This window comes from Triplophysa dalaica, chromosome 24 (genome assembly GCF_015846415.1).
Source record: "Triplophysa dalaica isolate WHDGS20190420 chromosome 24, ASM1584641v1, whole genome shotgun sequence".
Taxonomy (NCBI): domain Eukaryota; kingdom Metazoa; phylum Chordata; class Actinopteri; order Cypriniformes; family Nemacheilidae; genus Triplophysa; species Triplophysa dalaica.
Window position 1 is genome coordinate 2412496 of NC_079565.1, and position 17505 is coordinate 2430000.

A 17505-nucleotide genomic window follows, 5' to 3' on the forward strand; every position below is an offset into this window, starting at 1 on the left:
CATTCAAGGTATACATTTTTTTACCAGTATGTTCGTTAAGCAAAATCACATAAAAAATGACAAATTCATATAAACATCATCCTGTGAAGTTTTATTAAGGTTGATTGAGTTTTGTGAATCCTTCAGATCAAGTTTTTGTTTCTGAGCACGCAAGAATTCCTTCACCCAGGTTGCCGCCTCCAGTTCAGACTCGTGGGAAACAAGACAATTTATTACAAATTTAACAATTGCTTTTAAAGGACAAGCCATCGCCTCAAGTTGTCATGACCCATTTGGCAGGATAATCAGCGCTTTAATTAACAAAGTCGGTACGGAATATCAATTAAGCCGAGTTTCTCGGCCGCCCGCCTGCCGTTCTCCTTTTCTGAAACTGGTTTACGTTGACTTCCTCGCCGGTAATAATTTGTAGCTGTGGGCGAACGGATGTGATTATTTTTCTTCATATTAATGTGACGAACACGCCTCTGTCATTTACAACAATATTGCTTGGCTAATGAGAGGTAAGTGCGAGCGTTGTGCAGTTCTTGCTCTGCATATTTCACCTGCAAGGGATGTTAGGATTGAAATAGTGGAATCTGATTCCAGATCAGCTAAATGGGGCATTTTTCACGAAACACCCTAACGCGATGTGGCATGCGGCTCTCTTGTCATACTCTGTATGCATCAGGTCCGTATCACGATACGCAAGGAAACGCACACAATGTTCCTCAGAAAAACATGTTTGTTTACTGTCGGTTTGTGTCATCTGTGGCTTATACTCAGATGACTGCACAGAATCTAAAGATTTCCCGCATCTTGCTTGTTCACCTATTGACTATATTTAGGATGAATTGCTTGTCATGTTTATTTTGTATGTTGCTTTTCACAAATTCAGTAAATCATATTTTTTAATCTCCCCCAGTGAGAAGACGAGTTTGGCGAGAAACAAACATCCAAAAGATGTTTCTCATAGATGTCGGAGGAGAGGAATCCTGAGAGGAAACAGATTCAGCCCATCGTAGTCCGGTAAGACACCTATTACAAAAAATGCACGTTTGTCATATTCGATGTGGTACGTGTCAGATGTTCACATGTCACCTTTTCAACACCTTTGTTTTTAAGAGTGTTGTCTCAAGGGACAAAAGAGTCTACGGATGAGGTTTTGTGCCTTTGGAAGATGTTTTCATTTTGGTACTATTTCGATTATAATTGTATTCAGTTTTGTATTGGAATATATTTTTTTGGCATGTCGCTTTGTGTACAGTATTTATTGTGAATATATAATCATATTTTGTCATTTTCTTTATTGCTCAAATTGGTTCAGCTGATTGGTGGTCTGATTTTTTTAACTTGCGTTCTAAGCTTACTTTTTGGGTAAAAATAAATAACAAATCTGTGCGTGAGTACATACCTTCTCCCGATTTGCAGCGGTAAGATTATAATAATGATTAATTATTTGAGACGTCGGTCTGATTTCAATACTGTAAGTTTGACGACATCTGACTTGCATAAAGATAAATTTGTAAAGTAACCTGAAATTTTATGTTTCAAACAGAGATGGCGCCATTGCTGCGAAATTTACGGTTTGCAGTTTTAAGACTCTTAAGTCCAATTTTTACTTCTACGTCAGAGCTACGCCGTAGCCTACGCAGAGCACTGTATCCTACGCTGTAGCATGACGCGCACCTTTCCAAAACTATAACAACGTATCAATTCGACACCGTCCGCAAGCACTGTGATTGGTCTGCTTGAACCCCTCCCAAAGGTTAAAATCATCGATAGCGGTGCGTTTACTCACACGTTTTTCCAAATTATTCATCGAAGTAAAATTTTTTTGCTTTGGAAGAGGAAAGTTTTACAAATGCATATGCAGTGAATTCAGTCGCCAAAACATCTGTGTCCACGCATTTTCTGCACTGCTTTGGACTGCGAGTCTTTAATAAATGATAATGCTCATGATGCTCGGAATTTGATGACCTCATCCTTCCTGACCTCCTCAAACGGAGGGCGATGGGAGAGAGAGTTATGTTGTTTGCATCGTAGATGTCATTGCTTCAGAAAGCAGAATCACTATCAGGCATCAGGTAATTGAAAGTGTTGGGAAGGGCATAATGATGAAATGCTGATTCATTCTGAGAATTAAGTAGTTGCCGGCTGATGTTAATTATGGCCGGCTGTTGGACACCGGCTGCAGAAATTACAAACGCATGGTGTAATGACCTTAGTATTAAACAGAACGTCCCAGGAGGGAAAGTACATTTAAATATAAAGGGATTTAAGACGGGCCAAAGGCCAAATATAAGGGGCGTCTTACGGGCACAAAATTTTAATTGGGCAACGTTGAGATACAGTGTATGCAGATTTCACAAGTTCTACTGCGTTCTTCAACTGGTCATCTCAAAACGCTTCAAAAGCATCATCTCAAACTCACGCCGTTGGTTGACCTAGTGTTACTGTGTCGGACCGTATTTATGATTTAGTTATGTTTGGTTAAAAGTGCCACAGTGTTTACATGCACATTTAATTAAAAAGTGCACTTTTAACCTTAAGAGTTTCACCGGGATTTGCAGAAAAAGTCTTTGAGAAAAACTTTCTCACCTGTCAAACTTGGAAGCTAAACTTGGATTACATGCCATCTTATCTGCCAAGATGTTAAATCTTCAAGACCCTGCTTGAGAAAAACACCCACCGCGACAATGTATTTTGCTTGTATATAAATTAATTTTTATCAGACGTAAAATCCGTTTCCATGTTGAGCTGAACCGTACAGGCCTTGAAATTTGTAGATGTTTTTATAATGCTGTTAGTAGGATTAGTTTGTGTTTGTTTTGTGAAGTGTCGCTCGAGTGTAGGTGTGGTGAAGTGCTTTTCACTGCTGATAAGACACTAAGTGTCTTGAATGATACTGACGGCTGTTTAAGATCATATGATAATAGCGCGTAAACAATGAACTGTCAGGTGATGCTTTGATGCTCTCGGAATAATGCGAATACTGTAAAAAACATATTTTCTTAGCATTTTTTTTGCTTTACTGTAAAAATATCTTTAAAACAAAATAAATTGACTAAAGCAAAAAAAAACTGCGTTAACTATTAAGGCTTTCTATTATATTAAGAGAGTATAAATAATATAAAATAAAGAAAAATAAAGTAAAAGATAAATCAAATTTTATATATTAAATTAACCTTGAACATATCGTTTAAGTTGTTTGAATAACATCATGTAAATATATTTCATATAAATTTAACCCAAATTAACAAGAAAAAAACTGGCAGTAGGCTAAGAAAACTAAACGTAATTGAAGACATGTTTTCTAGCAAAAGTCACTAAACATCCTAAAACATGACACAAATATTGAATAAGAAGTGCTTTTTGCAGTTTATACTTTGTGTGTACTGTTTGTCATAGCCAATATTTAATGTGAATAAAAGTAATTCAGGGAGTAGCGTGTCATTATTGGTCCGTTATCGTACCAAACACTTGCTGTTGAACTATTAATATAATCTAGAATGTCATTGTTAATATGTATGTAGCTCAGACAGCAGCGTGTATTATGACAGGAGCAGTCCTCTTTTGTCGTGTCGTTCGCCGCTAGACGAGACGGGGTGTGACCGTGACCTCTACAGATGATTTAAACAGTGGCATAACTAACCCGCCCTCCCTCCATCACTCCGCTAGACTGAAGTCTGTCTCCAGAGGTCCTGCTCCATTACCTGAGGGTCTCTGTGAACTTTCCAGTCAAACGGTTAGTCGCATTAGTCTCGTGCCGTGGCAGATCTTACGCCGCACTCCTCTCAGGGATATTAGAGGAGTTTTCCGCGCGGCTTAATGAGGTGTGCGTTTTTGTGTTTGTCCGCACGTGTGTGTTTGAACCCTTGGTAATGCATTACATTTGTGACATTAAAAATGAATGCCGGGCCTTTATCGCTCTCGTAATATCAGGCCACAAGAGGATGGTGTGTAAACTCCACACAGAGAAGTTATGAAGAGACCTTTTGCCTTTTAAAAAAGACATTACAAGGTTTACATTCACGTTGCATGTGAATGTATGTTTTATTCTTCATTCTTAACTTTCTGATTCGCTGTTTAAAGGGATAGTTCACTCACAAATCATTTATTTACTCTATCAAAACTTGTATTTGACTCTTTCTTCAGTGGAACACAAAGGGAGATATTTCGAGAAACGTTTCAGTTCATACAATGGAAGTCAATGGGGGCCATTGTTGTTTGGTTACCGACATTCTTCAAAATATCTTCTTTTGTGTTCTGCTGAAGAAAGAAAGTCATGCAGGTTTGGCATGACGTAAGGATGAGTAAATGATCATCTTTGGGTAAACAGTCCCTTTAAGTTTCACTATAGAATGGAAGGGATTAGTATACTGATAAAATGATGTCAGAGGTGCACAGATGGCATACTATTTCTGGTCGATTTTTAAAGTATGCATCTGTTCACGCTTCCTGGGTTGTTACCCACAACCCCTTGACCCACACTGGGGGATTGGGTTGCGACGGTTCGCTGAAGACGCAGTTTTATGACACGGTTGCATGTCCCGAAAACCTCCGTAGTGTCCAAGGTTATTATTGCAAATGATGACAAAGCCGAAAGTCAAGCAGAAAACGTAGCTAAATATATTTATTAAAGGTGCTTTTTTATAGTAAAGTATTTTCTCCTACACCAAGCATACGCATAGACATCTATACATAAAGCCATTTGTATGTTTAGGTCGCGGGAATAATATCTGTGGTATTTTGGAAATATGTGGTATTAGGTGCATGTTCTTGTCGAGCATCATTATCTTGCATCGGCGATAAGTCACATGGCACACACTGATCAGATGATTGGCTTAGAAAGTTTTCATAGATTTTAGATGTTACCGTATCATCTTCTCCAGGTATTGTACTCTCGTCTTGGCCCCTGATGTTTTTGTTTGCTTTGATCAGTGGTTCGGTGCCGATTCCTTCATCGTCGTAGGTTGTTCTCCGAGCGCTGCGTGTTAGTAATCAGGTCAAACTCCTCAGCTGTGATTTAATGCAAATAGACAGCCGTCTGATTCTTCACCGTCCACGTTCTCTGCTGGGATATGCTGCCGTACCGTTATCTAACCGACTTTATTTGTCAAACGCCCCCCCCAGATCTCTCACCTGCCACCTGAGCCCCTTTACGCTCGAACAGTGCAGGTCACCTGATGCTGATGGTCGTGCGTGTTGGTTGTTTTTGAAAAAAGGTTTTTGTGTATAACGTGCTCACAGTTTAGAGAAAGTCGTGACAAAGCAATCGACAGTTCATCCAAAATTAAAATTGTGTCATCGTTTATTAACCCTCATGGGGTTCAAGTGTGTATTTGACTCGTTCTGTGGAACACAAAATAAGATTCCATTCCATTCCATTCCATTTTCTACCGCTTTTCCGAACTACCTCGGGTCACGGGAGCCTGCGCCTATCTCAGGAGTCATCGGGCATCAAGGCAGGATACACCCTGGATGGAGTGCCAACCCATCGCAGGGCACACACACTCACTCATTCACTCACGCACTCACACCCTACGGACAATTTTTCCAGAGATGCCAATCAACCTACCATGCATGTCTTTGGACCAGGGGAGGAAACCGGAGTACCCGGAGGAAACCCCCGAGGCACGGGGAGAACATGCAAACTCCACACACACAAGTCGGAAGCGGGAATCGAACCCCCAACCCTGGAGGTGTGAGGCGAACGTGCTAACCACTAAGCCACACAAAATAAGATATTTTGAGAAATGTCACAGTGGTTTTGTGTCATACAGTGGAAGTCAATTGGGTTCGATGTTGTTTGGTTAGCAAAATATCTTTTGTGTTCTGCAGAAGAAAGAAAATCATACAGGTTTGAAAAGACATGAGGAAATGATGAAAGAATTAACATTTAATGGGGAGAATTTTTTTTAGATAGTTTTGCGTTTTGGTTGCCTATTTTAACAAGCTTTGTGTACTTGTTGAATATTCCACTCCAGGTGTTTTCAGTTATTAATTTGTATTTTCTTAACTTCCAACCTTCCCTTCAGCTTTTACACATCTTAGCCTCTCGTGATTCTGCGCGCCATTATAGCCATTTTAACAGCCTCTTTTGTCTGTACATGTTTGTTGGTTCCAAGTTTCCATTTACCGTGCGAGGCTTGGGACGAAGCCTGACCAGATAGAACACCGAAAGGCCCCTTAAATAAACAACCTCGGCCATCATCTCTTTAGGGCGGCCATTGTTGTCTGAAAATTCACGTCTCGCTTATTTCTCGTCGGCTCCTGCTTTTGTGTTTTCTCATTTTTGGTTTGTATCTGTCTGGATATTGATAAGACAGAGTCCCTGACAATCTAAAAGGCTTTGTGTGTGTGAGAAGGGATACAAGCGGGCTTCTTGTTTATCTAGCTTGCCTTTTCCAGATGGCATGCTGCAGAAAGAATCCACTTCTTGACACGGTCTCTTTCTCTGCCTCATTACCGGACGGCTGGGGGCTCTCGCAGGAATCCGGGCAGGTTTTCAGGGCCACGACACGCTAGCACACGCGCTCACAAACAGACACACGTCAGTGAGGTAGAGTTATGAAATGTGGAGGCAAACACCTCTCCATGTTTAAGTCCACTGTCTATGTATGTTTTGTTTACACAGTTTCTAGATTTGAGGGATAGTTCCCCAAAAAACAGTATTCTGTCAACCTCATGTATGTGAGACTTTCTTCTGAGAAGATTTTTTGAAAAAAGAGGTTTTGTGCCCATACAATGGAAGTCAATGAGGGTGAATGTTGTTTTGTTACCAAATATCGTTTTTTGAGTTCCACCGTAGAAAAAAAGTCGCTATGAAACTTTATCTACACGTGTTGCTGCTAGACATTGTTAATAATGCGAGTCGGTACGTCGTTCAGTCTCACATTTCATAATATTTGTTCTCTTTCATTTCTTGCATTGTCCATTATCGCAGGATGTTTTCGTGTCTGTAAACATTTGCCTTTATTTTCATTCTAATGGCTTGTGATCCATTAGGTGTAATGGATATTTACAGGTTTATACATCAGTAATGGTACAGTCCTTTCAAAACCGAGAAAGAAGTATAATAGAAGTGTCTATTATTATAATTAGAAGTGTCGCTTCTATTATTTCTATTTATGTTTTATTTACGTTTTATTATCTTAAATGTGTAGTTAAATCTTTAAAATATTTTGTTAAAAATTAAATTTGGTAATAATTGTTCTGTTGGTTGTCCTTTGTTCTTCCAGAAGTAGTCTTTAAAATAGCTTGAAACACTTCCCCTTTTTTACACTTTACTTTTATTGTTTATTTTTAACTAGTTACTAAAAAATAAACTTTCCGTAGCTTATCGCAGTTTTCAAAAGCTAATGATGATAAGCAGTTTTACATGTGAGACACAATTATGTCGGAAGTTTTCGTTTGACGTCATGCGTCGTTCTTCAATCACTTGAGCATTTCACTTCCATCAATTGTGTTTGTCTAAGTATGGATGTTCTCCGTCTTTGCGTTGTGCATTTATTGGCCGTCCTGGTGTTAAGCTTGCTTTTGCATAGAGTTTCGATAAAACAGGTGTTGGTCTCCTTGTTGTTGTGTGTTTGTATTGATAGATGCTCGATTGGTCCGTCAGATAAGGACGAGCTTGTCACAGACCACCGATCCGACGCTTATCTTTGCGTTCCACTGCTGCCTCAGTTCTAATGAGTGATAGAATCCCTCCAAACCGGTATCGAGCTCTTCGTCTGACAATATGTTGACTCTGGCGGGCGCTTTGTTTGCCTGAGGTGATTATCTGTTGGTGTAAAGGTGTGTTTGTGGGCAACTGCTCGAGAGGGTCAGATGTCATTCTTACTCTCCGTTCTTATTACTAAAACATGTCAGTTCAGTTGGCGGCCATCTTGAATATGCCTCCTAGCAGCTATATTCAAGTCGTGCTGGTCTTATATATGTATTTTATTTTATGCATGATTTTTCATAGTCAGGTAAGTTTCATTTTCAGGATTTTGACATCCACAACGCTATTTATTCCTCATAAATGGACACATGAAAATTATTTTAATGCAACTATTTTATGTTCTATAAAGAGGCATCCCTTCTCCATTCATTGGGTATTATTGCTTCAGGATTGAGCATTTTATTTTACATAAATCCTACAAAGTTTATCATCTTCCAAAATCCGTGTCCTTTTTTGTCACATCCATGTTTATTTCCCATTTTTTTAAATATTTTTTTTTTTCATAGCCTGACTTTTTGTGCTGTTTAGACTCTATCAACAAGGTTTCAGTAAACAGATGGTTCAATATAATCGTTACAAATTTATTCTCTGAGCAATTTTATGTCGCGTCCATAACCCAAAATATCATATCCATAACGTTGGGTTTGCCCTTTTGCAAAACGTTGCAACAGTCAGGAGGTTCATCTTGGATCTTTCAGAAAAATGCGTAGTTTACAAGTTGTAGGTTTTATGGGCGATCATGTAAAATCACAGTTATTATGCATACCACGAATGCACTTTTATGAATATTTTTTTTACAAATATCTTAAATAAAAAATAATTAAGTGTATTTCATAAAAAAAAAAAAATTTGGTCTACAGGAGATTTATGGATTTGCAAATTGCCTTTCCATAAAATGTGTACATGTTAGTTTTTGCTCATTAGCGGCTAAATCATAAACATTTAATAAGAAATGTTTCTGCTGTTATGTGAAAAAGGAATATTGAGTAATGTTGCATTAATTTTCTGTATATAATTTATATATATGTATTTATGTATTATGTACATATGAAGAGCTCTTTTCCTAAACGCATTAAACGCCAAAAAAAAAAAGAGTTTGTAATGCCATTACTAAACACTAAACCTATTCACTGCTCCATCAATGTTTCATGCCAAATTGCTATATTTCCTTGTTTAGAATGTACTGCAAGATTCAGTTTCTTTATAAAACGCTATAAGTCCCGAACCTGTTTTTAGCCTAAATGCAATATGTCCTCTTGACCAATCAGATTGGCTGTTGATTATTTCATGCATTTGCATTTATTTGATTTATATTAATTTATAGTATGAGTCCCTGATGTCATATGTTTCATGTTCTCTTGTTTGTTTGTGTTTAAAAAGAAATAAACCAACATTTATTTTGAAAAAAAGGATGGATTTGTAGCGTTTTGAAAAAAAAATATATATTTTAGAATTTGTAATCTACAATATTGTGGTTTGATTTAACAATCATTGTTTAACATGTTCAGACTGAGCCAACAGACCATTTTAACAGGACCATTTAAAAAAAAATGTCATTTTCATGTAACTATTAAAATGGAATTAAAGCGTTTTGGAAAAGAGCTCTTCATATATACAGTAGACATATATACACCGGTTGAAAGGAACATTACTTCACATATTCAGGATGTAGATTATTTAATGACTGACCTGAAAAAAGTTATAATTTCACCAAAGCTCCAGACACTTCTAGGATGTTGATGAAAAAACGAGTCGTACAAGTGCAGCGAATCAAAACACAAGGTTATTGAGGTGGGTTGAGTGTAGGCTGGTAAGCCACAGGGAAGTCTTGCTCCAGGGCGAGAGTTCTCCCCGCTGGATGATCATAAATTTACATGAACCTAGTGTATTACAGTGTCTGGGCGGAAAAGTGGTTTGGAACAAAGCTGTTATATCCCTTCAAACTGTCTCTCTCGCTCAAATACCCTCACACGTTCACAGTCAAAAATCCTTTCAGATCTGCACTGAGGGCAGCAGCTCATTTTCAGTCAGAATCAAGGGGAGGAAAAGAAACCATGAGCGATCGGCTCACATTCTCCTCGCGCTTCTTAATAAATATTCACACGCTCGGATTCGCAGACCCCAAACTGTGAACCCGCGAATTCGCTCGGCACTCCAGCGAGTTGTAAGACTTGATCTTCCTTTCCACTTGCCTATTGCTCGTCTCCTCACCTTCTTTCTCGCTTCTATTCCCTCGGCGTCGAATGTCCTGTGGATTTAATCTTTCTGGTGTTTGCTTGCAGGGAACATTATGCTTTTCTCTCTTAATGAGCATGAAAATGAATATTATTAACGATGGCATTGAAGGAAGCTCTTGTTGTGAGGGTAGTTTGACCAAAAATGTGAGATCTCCGTTTACACATGTCGTATTTCGAAATGAAACGACGTTTTCTTGTGCTGAACATTATGGAAAAATTATAAAGAATATTGATGATGCTGATGAATGCTGACTGCGGTTACTAACTTCTCCTTTTCTGCTCCACGGAAGGAAGTCATATGGTTTGAAAACGCTGAGGTTATTGACTCATTTCTCCATTCGTTTTATTTCGATCAAAAATTACAGATGAATATACAGTAAAAAAACACATATACCCAAAATATTTTGGTCATAACGCCCACCTCTCCGTGAGAACTTCAGGCAGCTTGGCGCTTGTAGATAAGGACCAAATTGAAAGTGGATTCGTTTAGTCGTTGCTTTGACAAACGCAATTAGCATTTAATCCTTGAGTAATTTTACACAAGCTGCTGTTAGTTTATTGATAATGTTTAGCGCCACACGACTGTTGTTCCACGGGGATCCAAATGAGTGGATGAAACGATTCAGCCCGCCACCGAATGTCGGCCCTGAGGGACGACGTAATGGCTGTACGTACTACGTACCACACGAGTCATTCTCTTTCACTAGCGCTAATGGTTCTGTGTTCAGGAGAATGTTCATATCTCACGTTACGGTCTGTCTCTCTAATGGCTCTTCAGCATTTTAAATTGGTTTCATTGCTAAAACAAGGTCCTGCCAGCTCGTGGATTAGAGCCTGTCAGCAGACGTACAACATCTGTCTGGAAACATTGATATCTAATGCCACGCTTACTCAACTAAGTAATGAGCGGCGTTGTCACGTAAACCTGTCTTCTTCGCTTTCCTCCCACGATCTAGTTTTATGCTAATGTAGCGTTGCGTTGGGTTTGTTGTGATTCTTTTTAAAAAAGGAAGACCAACAAAAAATCACTGAATTTCTGTTTATTTTAGTCGTAGAGTAGATGCGTCTTATTCACAAATTGCACTATTAGCCGCAGGCCGTGAATGTTGAAGTTATAATAATTTAGCGTAAATGCTACGCGCTATTGTGGCTACAGTAATACATCACATGATTATTTAAAGGGTTGTTCACCCTAAAATACAAATTCTGTCATTGTTTGTTTACACTCATGTTGTTCAAAACATCTATGGGACTTTGCAATAAAAAAGGAGATATTTTAAGAAATGTCTTTGTGGTTTTGTGTCTTTACAATTAAAGTCGATGATGGTCAGTGTTGTTTGCTTATCAACATTCATCAAAAACAATTATTTTCTGTTCTGCATATTACAGGTTTTGGAAAAAAGTAAATGATGAAAGAGTTTTTTTATTTTTGTATGAACTATCCCTTTTACAAATTCATGTATGATTCCTTTAGAGAATAGGGTGCTAAAACACAGACGGCATGTGTGAATAAAAAACATTGTTCATTCTTATTACATTCCGCTCTAAATATTTGCTTTCATTATCAGTTGATGCCAGATGTGTTGAAGGTCCAGCAATGGCTCGCAGACAGATGTGATGCAGCTTTGGTCTCATGCATCTCAGACCTCTTCTGGTTTTGGCTTCGGTTCCACCGTGGGAACCGTCACTTCCTGCACCTGTTCCTCTGTTAGTCATCTTCTGTTACACCTCTGGAGTTTTGCTCTCTGTTAAGTTTCGTCTGTTTCTTTTCTCTTCGCGCCGCTCATTAAACTCATTAAATGTTTCTGGGAGAATAAGAAATCAATGGTGTGTGTGGCGTGAGAGAATTGATTTATTTCTTCGGATTACAGCGTATTTGTCTAGTTTCGCATGAGTCCCTCTTAACAGCAGAGGAAAATAAGAGACGCTCCCAGTTTCTTCTCCACATGTGCCATTGAAGATGCCAGTAAACCACACATTCAAACACATCGTAAAATAACTCAGTGACAGCTCTGTTTCGGTGTTCTTTCTTTCTTTCTTTCTTTCTTTCTTTCTTTCCTTCTTTCCTTCCTTCCTTCTTTCTTTCTTTCTTTCTTTCCTTCCTTTCTTTCTTTCTTTCTTTCTTTCTTTCCTTCTTTCTTTCTTTCTTTCTTTCTTTCTTTCTTTCCTTCTTTCTTTCTTTCTTTCTTTCTTTCCTTCCTTTCTTTCCTTCCTTTCTTTCCTTCCTTCTTTCTTTCTTTCTTTTTTTCCTTCTTTCTTTCTTTCCTTCTTTCCTTCTTTCCTTCTTTCTTTCTTTACTTCTTTCTTTCTTTCTTTCCATCTTTCTTTCCTTCCTTATTTCTTTCTTTCCTTCTTTCTTTCTTTCTTTCTTTCTTTCCTTCTTTCTTTCTTTCTTTCTTTCTTTCCTTCTTTCTTTCTTTCTTTCTTTCTTTCTTTCCTTCCTTTCTTTCCTTCCTTTCTTTCCTTCCTTCTTTCTTTCTTTCTTTTTTTCCTTCTTTCTTTCTTTCCTTCTTTCCTTCTTTCCTTCTTTCTTTCTTTACTTCTTTCTTTCTTTCTTTCCATCTTTCTTTCCTTCTTTCTTTCTTTCTTTCTTTCCTTCTTTCTTTCTTTCTTTCCTTCCTTCCTTCCTTCCTTCCTTCCTTCCTTCCTTTCTTTCTTTCTTTCTTTTTTTCCTTCCTTCTTTCTTTTTTTCTTTATTTCCTTCTTTCTTTCCTTCCTTCCTTCCTTCTTTCTTTCTTTCTTTCCTTCTTTCTTTCATTCATTCATTCTTTCCTTCTTTTTTTTCCTTCCTGTCTTCTTTCTTTCTTTCTTTCTTTCTTTCTTTACCTCCTTCCTTCCTCCCTTCTTTCTTTCTTTTTTCTTTCCTTCCGTCCTTCTTTCTTTCTTTCTCTCTTTCTTTACTTCAATCCTCCTTCCTTCCTTCCTCCCTTCTTTCTTTCTTTCTTTCTTTCTTTTTTCCTTCCTTCCTTCTTTCTTTCTTTGTTTCTTTCTTTCTTTTTTCCTTCCTTCCTTCTTTCTTTCTTTCTTTCTTTCTTTCTTTCTTTCTTCTTTCTTTCTTTCTTTCTTTCTTTTTCCTTCCTTCCTTCTTTCTTTCTTTCTTTCTTTACTTCCTTCTTTCTTTCTTTCTTTCCTTCCTTCTTTCCTTCTTTCCTTCCTTCCTTCCTTCCTTCCCTCTTTCTTTCTTTCATACCTTCCTTCCTTCCTTCCTTCCTCCCTTCCTCCCTTCTTTCTTTCTTTCTTTTGTTTCTTTATTTCTCTGTGTTCCTCTGGGACAGGAACCTTAAGGATTTGGTCTTGTTCTTGTCTACGGCCTGTCCGTTGTTTTTAGTCAAAATGCCTAATATCCAGCACATTGTTTGGTTCCTGCAGAACCTTTATTCATCCTGACACGCATCAGGCCTCGGAGTCGGGCTGGGAGGAAATGAGAATGTCTCACTTTATTTGTTCATCTTCTCTGTTTTAATTGTCTCGATGCTGAGCTGTGGGTTTGATCGCTCAGACGTTGACATGCTCACTGGAAAAACAAAAATCGTGTTATCTTGCTTCGAAATGAACATACGTATTTACTTCATCTGTAAACGTTTCTGGTTTTATTGCTCATGATTCATCAGTCGGTGTTGTTCCTCCATGCATCTATATACAGAAATGCAATCAAATACACACAACTATGTCTTCAGAGGTGTTTAAAGACCTTACATAATGAAGCGTTATGTTTTTATTACCTTAGAACGGGCTGTTTCTATCTACATACAGGTGGGGTCCTTTACATGCAATTGGCCATGTTGTTTCTACAGAAGCCCTAAATGGACAAACTGCTTTACAGAACGCATTTCGTAAAAATCTCTTTTGGAAAGAAGCGAAAAATGATGTCGACTTTGTCCTGTGTCAGCCACCGTAGTGCTCTGAAAGGGAAGGGGGAGGAGTGAGCCGTTGGTTGTAATTCGCAACCTCACCACAAGATGCTGCTGAATTTCATACATTGGACTTTAATACCATACTGCATGGGATGTCAGCCCATGTTGAAAAAACACTACCATAGTAAAATACTATGTACTATACTTGAATATTACTATACTATAGTATACTATTACTATAGTAAGGTTCAAAAACACTGTATTATCTAGGACTTGTGCTACAGTTTACTATAATCATTTTAAAGTATACTAGAGTATTGTTTATAATTCTACAACAGAGTATATGATGCTACAGATTGCTATAATATACTACTGTATACTACAATTCATGTACAGTTTACTTTAGTAAATACTTCAGTATACTACAGTACTGTTGGTTTAACCAAGTGTGTTGTGAATGCTGCTTTACGTTGTCTTGAACATTTTAATCTTACCCTCTTCTCAATTCAAACCTTCTGCAGAACACAAAAGAAGATATTTTGAAGAATAAACACTGACGGCCCCCATTCACTTGCACTGGTTTTGTGTCTGTACAATCAAAATGAATGGGTACTGCAGTTGTATGGTTGCCAACATTCTTCCAAATATCTTCTTTTGTGTTCCGCAGAAGAAAGTCATACAGATGTGAAATTAAAAAATAATTACATCATTTTCATGTTTGGGGAACTATCTGTTAAACCCTTTTCTGTCTGCACTAGATTGACTGAGTATGGTATTCTAACCTGAGAGTGTGTACACACACACACACACACACACACAGTCTCAGCAGTTTTCAGGTCGCTGGCCATATTTCAGGGTTGTGTTCTGCTATCAGCAGTGAAGCAGCTTTGCTCGCTCTGTTTGGCCTAGCCTGGGAAACAATACGAGCTGTTATTTATTTATTATGTTCAGAAAGAGGCCGTTTCTCGTCGGGCGGTTTTGTCGGAGGGGAGAGAGCGCGTGTGTGTCAAGCTGTCGGGCAGGTCTAGGCACAACCCATTGTGAGGAATAATAGATGCTGTGGCCACTATCGCAGGAGTTATCACACACACACACACACGAGGGCTTGAGGAGCTGGTGATAAATGACTTTGAGACTCGCCGTCTGCGATCAATACACCACTTGCACCCCGATGAGTGAGACTGAGCCGCCCTTCTGCTGTTCAGATTCTCAACACCTCTCTTGTGTTTCTCATTCAAGTCTCGTCAGTCATCTTTATTTATTTAATCTCTTATTTTCATCGCATGTCATTGTCTTCTTGTTGCATGTCATCTTTCATTATCATCTTATCTCATCTTCTTGTTTTGTTTCTCCTTGTCCTCATCTCAATCTGAACTCTTATCTTCTTGCCTGGTCTCACATCATCTTTTTTTATTCTTGACTTGTCTTTTACCCACCTTTTCTTCTATGATCTTTACTTTTTTATGGTGTCTCATCTCCTTGCTTTTTGTTCTTATGTCTCATCTCGTCTGCGTGTTTCAGCTCTTAATCTCTTATTCTCAATTCCTTTGATTTCTTTTTTCTCATCTTGTCTCATGTTGTCTCATCTCACCTTATTTATTTGTCTTGTCTTTTTTTCTCCCATAATCTTCTCTGCTTTTAATCTTTATCATCTTATCTTCTTATAACATGATCTTGTCTCATCTCGTTTTCACTCTTCTCAGTTTATCTCTTTTTCTTATCTCATCACATTTCACATTTATGCATTTGGCAGACGCTTTTATCCAAAGCGACTTACATTGCTTTATCCTATACATTTTACAAAGGTATTTGCAATCCCCTGGCATCGAACCCACAACCTTGCGTTGTTAACGCAAAGCTCTTTCCACTGAGCTACAGGAAAGCCATCAAATCTCTTTCAAGTCTCATTTATTCATCTTTTCTTTTACTCTCATCTCACTTCTCCCGATTTTATTCTCATCTCTACTATTAAAAAGTGCAGTGTTGGTCACTCAATATATTTTGTAAAGAGAAATGCAGGCGATTCTTGAACACACACACACATTTTTCTATTGTTGCGCTCAAATATGCACAGAATAGCTCAGATGCGTTTGCGTGTGCATTTGTGTGTGTCCGCCTCCAGCTCATGGGATTGATCGCGGAATGAAAGTGTAATGGGAGATAGGCTCTCATCTCATCTCTCTCTGGAACTCAACAGAGATTCGGTTACAAACACAAAGCAGATGACACACACTCGCACACACATCTGCACGCTGTTCAGATTTTCTCTCCTTTATTTAAACACACACAGAGATACACAGCAGCACATGTGATCACGAATCTCCAGACAGAGTCACACGCACGCACATCCTCAGAAATCTTCAAAAGAAAATTGTGAATGTTAATCAGATGTTTTGTCTATTTCTGGCATGTGAATACTCTAATGCACGGACTAATTAAGCCCTCCATAACAAACCCCCTCCATTCAACACACACAGGCGGTCCAGCAAATTCTTTATCTAGCGCATGTGCTGAAGTTCATCTCTTTACTTTTGATTTGCGATTTATGTTGAGAATGAAAATTCCTCTTTTCTCTTCTCTTGCTGCTACACTTCATTTCGTCTTGTTATGCCAGTGTCCTCTTGCTTCACTTCTCTTCTCTTCCCTCGTTCTCTTCTCATCTTGCCTCACGTTTTTGTGTCATTTCTCTTTGTTATTGTGTTTCGTTTCTCCTCTCCTTATCCCTCGTCTCCCACCTCATCCTGGTCTCATTGCTTCCTTTTTCTCCTCTCCATCCTTCTTTTTCTCCCCTCATGTTCATCTCTCCTCCTCTCCTCTTCTTCCTCCTCCTGTCTTCTTCTCGCACCCTCCTCTCTTCATTGCTTATATCTTCTCTCCTCTCGTCGCTCTTTTCTCCTCTCATCTTGTCTTATCTCTCCCTTTTCAGGTCTCTTTTTTCTTTCTTTTCTTCTTTACCTCTTTCCTCCTTCTCTTCATCTATGCTTGCTCCTCTTGTCTGTTAATTGTGTGGCTGTCGGCCGCTGCACCTGTTGCTGTCAGCGATGGGTAAGTGTGTGAATGTGAACAACCGAGTGCTGCTCACCTCTGCCAGTGGATCAGACATGCCGGTGTGTGTGTGTGTGTGTGTGTGTGTGCGCGCTCGTGCACGTGTGTTTGTGTGTGAGCGGCCTCTTCTGCCCCCGGCTGTCACACAGAACGACCCTTTGCTCTAATGAAGGCAGGGTCAGGATTGCGTGTGCGCTGAAGGGGTTCGGCCTGTTTGTGTGACAGTGGCAGTATGTGTGTGTGTGTTGAGCAGTTAATTGGTTGAGTTTGCCTTTGGCTGCCAGCGGTGTGTGTGATTGAAGAGTCATTCTGGGTCTCTCCACACTCAGTCACACACACACACACACACACACAATATAGAGCAGCATACTCACATCCACACACATCACTTAAACCGCTCAAACTCTGCCCAGGGGCGTTGCTTGGGTTTGAAGGGATAGTGGGCTCAGCCCCCTGAGAATAACATTCAACCCCCCCGACCCGACACATAAGCTTCAGACTTCTCAATAATGCCTACAAAGTAAACTCTTACATGCAAAACATCACTTACACTGAAGATTCTTATTTTCTAGTACAAATATCGTAAATGTCTTAAATCAAGATTAACTTGACAATGAAAAGACATTTAGTCTTGTTTTATGAAACATAAGAATTAGTTATGTTT

At 38.9% G+C, this 17505-nt stretch overlaps 1 protein-coding gene across 1 annotated transcript in view; it reads left to right on the forward strand.

Annotated features, from left to right (window-relative positions):
* plxnb2b (plexin b2b) overlaps window positions 1-17505 on the forward strand; it is a 109283-nt gene that overhangs the window by 12684 nt on the left and 79094 nt on the right. Inside the window, 1 exon segment of the mRNA XM_056739264.1 lies at window positions 902-1005. The gene's annotated coding sequence lies outside the window, so the exon portion shown is untranslated.